Below are 6000 nucleotides of genomic sequence, written 5' to 3'. Positions count from 1 at the left end.
ACCCCCACAGTGACACACTTCCTCTAATAAAGCCACACCTCCTCCAACAAGGCCAGATTTCTTAACAGTGGCACTTCTTGTGGGCCAAACTTTCGAACACACAAATCTGCGGTGGCCAATCCTATTCAAACCACCACAAGTGTTAAGGGGGAAAAAAGCAATAAGCCAGGTGTGGTAGTACATGGAGCAGAGGCAGGCAGATTTCTGAGTTCAAGGCCAACCTGGTTTACAGAATGAGTTCCACAACAGGAAAGGCTACACAGGGAAACCCTGTCTAGAAAAACAACAACAAAAATTAAAACAAACCAAAACAAACATAGAAAGCAATCAACAGTGCTATCCACCTGTAAATTCTACCGCAACAATAATTAGCTAACTAGTCTATCTTTAATGATGCAAGGGTGGTGCTTTTATATTGAAAATAACCCATAGTTGTCTATTTGGACTTAAGACCTACTCAAAATGAGTTAATTTACACCTGGTACTGTAAGCCTAGCCAACTACCTCTGGTTGGTGAGGCAATGAACCCTAAAGGAAAATTTACTACTGCCACTTTCCCAAACCAGTATAATTCCAACCTGCATCTTAAATTCCAATATGTAGCTACAGATAAGCATAAATTCTTGGCCTTCATAAAAAAAACACCTTTTTTTGTAACAGAGACCATCACAGAAGTCCACAACTAATCAAAATCAAGAGAACAATTATCTGTGGGGTTCCCATTTCTTATTGAAACATCTATAGTACAACCTGTACACCCACTGCTCCGGGAGCATTAAAGATGAGGCAAAAGAAAGATTCTAAGAGCCTGAGGACCAGGGAATCGGCAATGAATCTTCTAAGTATGACAGGGAGCTTCATCCAAGAATTCTTAACAATATGTCTGCCTATATAAGACCTGCACAATGCCAATGCCAATATACATGCCAATGTAGATGGAGGAAAGCTCACAAGGTTCCCTCTCCATATGAAGTGGTACAGGCAATTAATGGCTGTTAAAAGAGGAAGAACTAGTCTTCTCTGGGAATGAGCTCCCTGATAGATTATTCAATCCCAAGAGGTCAGCCCTAAACTCATATACACATGAGGAACACTAAATTGATAAAGCAGATTGTATTTATATATGCACATATATGTAAAAATAATACAGAAAGTTCATGAATTTTGGATGTAATGGGACAGGGACACAGGATGAATTTGAGTGGGGAGAGAGTTGGGTGAAAATTACATAAATATCTGGGTGTGGTGGCACACACTTGTAATCCCAGCACTATGGGAGAAAGAGGCAGGTGGATCTCTATGAGTTCAAGGCCAGCTGGTCTACAAAGCAAGTTCAGAACAGGCAAGGCTACACAGAGAAACCCTGTCTTGAAAAACCAAAAATAAATAAATACATACATAAAAATAATATAAAGTAAGATAATGATATAAATAAACTACATATGTAGAATATCCTCAAAAAATTAAAAAGATATAAAAGGGGCTTATTTTTATCTTCAGAGCAACATTTTGAGAAATAAGTTTTTGTTATGTGCACTTTTACAAAGCAGGAAAATAGAGGCTCAGAGATGACAGGCAATTTGCCACAGCTTTAGAGAACTTCAGCCTCCCACAAAAATCATGAAGGAGATTGGTACACTATTAGGCCACTTCTGTTATTATGATGAGGGTTGTTCCAGCAGGAAGACATAGCACAGGTCTTGGTGTAGGAACAGAAGAAAGAACATGGGTTTGAAAGGGTAACAGGAGTGTTGCACACTTATAGTCATGGACACCCAATTCCAGAGGATAGAAGCTTAATACCCTTAATAGAAAAAAAACTGTCACATGAAAAGAGAAAGGTCACTGTGGTCAAAGTGAAGAGTGATCATTTTGGAGTTGGGTTATTCACCTTTGCCTAATGAAACTTGCTGCTGAAAAGGGAAATCTTCCTTTGGAAACTAAAATCTGTCAAATCATTTCTGAGATGGGGGCAAGTACAGTCTATGTTGTATGGATGATCTTCTAGGAGGTCTAGTCACAATGCCAAAGAGTAATCAAAGGCAGGGAATAGAGTCTGGTCCAATTTCATCCATGAAACAGCAAAACAAACATAACTTTGGCACATAGAGACATGAGAAAAGAGATTAGAGCAAATAGCAAATCTAAGGCACTTGTTAATGTAGAACAGAAAACATGGAACTATTTCATTGAATATTTTTAACAACCTTTGTCCTTTAAAAATTATTTCCTTTATTTTTGACATTATAATATATCATTTCCTCATCCAAAGCCTCTTCTTGCTGTTTTCCAAATTTATGGCCTCTTTTTCATTAATGGCTGTTACATACATATATACATATGTGCATATGTATAAACTTGTGTACATATTTTCAGAGATGATCATTTAGTATTGAATAACATATTGGCATGCTCTTTCATGGAGAAGATGATTTCTCTTGCTCTCAGCATTTCTTTGATGCCTATAGTTCTTTCTGTAGGTTGAGGCCTCAAGACTCTCTCCATTCACTTTAACATGTCTACTGTTGTCATGTTCAGATCATGTTTAAGTAGTCATGTTGGTGAGATTTTATGGGTGTTGCTTCTGACATTACTAAGAGAAACAATCTCATAGAGAACTTCCTGATATTCTGGCTCTTACAATCTTTCTGCCATCTTTTCTACAATATTCCCCAAGTCTTAGGTGAGGAAGTGTTTTGTGGATGTATTCATTAATACTGAGCACCACAACTTTGCATTTTGGGTATTGTTTTCTGTAATGGCAAGCCAGGATGATGTTTCCATCTGAATGTACTTAATTTAACCACATAATGCCAATATCATCTAAAGTAAAATAGTTTCTAGGAATTAAGACATAGCATATATTTGAGGAGGGAATACCGTAATGACTGCAAATGTGGTCCTGAATCAATACTTGAAGCCATCTGGGCATTTGAATATCTATTTACTTTTGTATTGTTTTGCTGATAGCAACTGTATGAAATTGCTATAAGCTGTTATGATCTTTTTTCTTCTCTCACCGTAACCCTGTCCACACATTTGAATAAGTCACAAAGCTTTCAGTGTTTTCTATTACAATAATGATAATATTTTAGAGTATTGTGGGAGAGGAGTCAATAAGGAAGACACGTGGACACTATTTATCTGTCCTTGACAGCTGCATGAAGATAGCTTATCTCCACTCTAAATAATATATCATTAGTGAATTATAAAATGTCCAGTGATGGTATCCGTTTTTAAAACCATTTGAGAAATTGATATGATTTATGCTTGTAATTTTCCCCAGAAGTGTGAGCTAGGTAATGTGGGATTTTCACGTAGCAAAATCAGTGTATGCTGAGAGAGAGAGAGAGAGAGAGAGAGAGAGAGAGAGAGAGAGAGAGAGAGAGAGAGAGAGAGAAATCTTGAGAGATCTTGAGAGATCATCGTGGGATTAATAATGGTGTCTTCTTAGGTTCTGCTTCAGCCATAAGAATTATAATACTTAGCAAGTCCATGGTGTTTATAGATGCCTTTTCAAAAGTATGAAAGAACAGTTTAGGGTCCTGGGGAAAAAAGGTTCTTTGAGATGTACTCTGTGAGAAAAGAACAACAACCAATAGTTTACTATATTCAGGAAAGAGTGTATCACTCCATTCAGTTTCATTTTTTACTGCTGACTCACACAGCCATTCCTCATTGATTCTTGCTCCCTTGATGCAAAAGAAAATCAACCCCTGGGATCACTTTCCTCTGTCCTTTCCTGAAAGATGAAATAGCAGAGCTGCTTTTTTTTTGTTTATTTTCTTTGCACATTAGTATTGTTTAAAGCACAATTTTCAAATTCGTTTCTGGCTAAGTGGATTGATTTTTTATTACTCATGCTGAGCAGTTGACAGTAATGATTTATTGCATCTCTGTAATTTTGGCAGATACTTACAACTCTTGGTTTAATTCACACTTTTCCCTAATGGCTTGAGTGTCTGTGGTGCTTGCTCTTGTAAAGTGGTGTACCACTGGGGGCATTGCTCTCCTGGCCTCATGCTTTAGACTCAGGTTTCTTTTTAACTCATGCTGTGACAATGTGACAAAGGGAAAGAATAGTCCCCACCAGGGAAGACCTGCTGTTTTCTTCTTTCTTTGAAACTGGAGGTCTGTGATGTACCCTTCAAGTTGGTTAACTTGAGAGAAGGCTTAAGGAAGAGCTGAGAGAGAAGGATAAATTCTGATATCACAGGGAGATGATCTTTTCCAGGCTTCCCAACAAGAGGAGCAGCCTACTGCACTGGTGGTGTAGCATGTGTCAGTCCAGACACTGAAAAATTATAGCCTATGTGCCAAATGTAGGCTACTGTGTGAGTAAATAAAAATAATAGAATGTAGCTACATCCATTTATTTACCTAATATCTGCAATTGCACTTGTGTTGTAGTAGCTGGTATGAAACATTGCAGATTGTCTGATCTATTAAGCTGAAATTACAGATCTTTTTCATGGTGCTGGGGATTGAACCCAGGGCTTCACATATTCCAACATTACTGTACCTTTAACATACAATCTCAGCTTGCAAGCCCTTTTCAAAAAGCATTTGTGGACCTTCCTTTTCAAAAAAAGTAATCCATGTCTGGCACTGAGATTTTCAGTTTCAATAACCCCTTCTTTGGAAGTAGTATTGTTCACTAATATGGCAGTATGTTCTGTTCAAACTTCCTTTTAAAAATATTTTGGGAGAAGAGCTGGAGAGATGGCTCAGAGGTTAAGAGCACTGACTGCTCTTCAAGAGGTCCTGAGTTCAATTCCCAGCAACCACATGGTGGCTCACAACCATCTATGATGTGACCTAATGCCCTCTTCTTGCCTGCAGGTGTACATTCAGATGAAACACTGTACATATAATAATAAATAAATGGATATTAAATTTTTATAAATTTAGCTTATAAACCAGTGGTGTTATCTAAGGCTTTTTCATATGCTTTCAGTTTGGGTTAACCCATCCCCTAGTCATCCTATTTCCTATGCTCCCATCCCTGTCCTTTTATTTGTGTAACTGGTGAAATATAAGGTTAAATTTCATTCTTCTGCATGTAGATATCAAATTTCTTCAGCACTATTTATTGAAAATAATTTTATCCATTCTTCTGTCCATATTGTGAGTATTGCTGAAACCAAGTAGGCTCTAAATGCATGAATTTGTTTCTATGTTCCCTATTCCTTTCAATTGTTCTATGTATCTTTTATAACACTATACTTCTTAGGCAAAGGGGTTGCTTATCTACTATAGAATCCATAAAACTACATGGAAATGTGGTTAAGACATCCGTTTTGACTTTATGCCACTATCTTGTTGTTTTTTAGTATGTCTTAAAGTCAGGGAATTGATCTGTAGCTCACCGGTAGAAGGCTTGCCAACATGAACGAGACCTTGGCTTGAATCCCTTGCACCACTATTTGAAGTCAAGTAGCATAATTATTACTACTTTGCTCTTTTTAATCTATCATAAAGAGGGTTGATAATACTGATTACTTAGTTTCTATTTCAGCTGTTTGCTATTAGAGAACACTATGGTTATGGGTATATAGATACTGATCTTTTGTCTTGTATCTTCACTAAATTAATTTAAGCTGATAGTCCTGTGATGGAAAAATTGGAGAGTTTTATGTATAATTTGTCATATTTATTTCTTTTTTATACCTGGGACTTTCTAGCATGTTAATAATTATGTGGAGTAAAAGTAACAAAAGTAGCCATTGTTGTATTGTTCAAGACCTTAGAAAGTTTTCAGCTTTTTCCTGATTCAGTTATCATTCTGTACAATGTTATCTATTGGCTGTCAGGAATTGCCTCTATTATTTTATCTTCCTGTTATACTTGACTTCTTCGGTGCATTTTTTTTCATGAAGGTCTGTAAAACTTTATCAAATGCCATTTCTGTATTTATTCATATATTGTTTTTAGCCAATTTCATTCGGCTGATGTGATATATCATGTTTGTTTATTGTATTTCTTAAGTTGAATCATCTT

This window comes from Acomys minous (genome assembly GCF_964271855.1).
Source record: "Acomys minous genome assembly, chromosome: 7".
Classification (NCBI taxonomy): Eukaryota; Metazoa; Chordata; class Mammalia; order Rodentia; family Muridae; genus Acomys; species Acomys minous.
The sequence above is the reverse complement of the archived record's forward strand: the minus strand, read 5'-3'. Positions refer to the sequence as shown.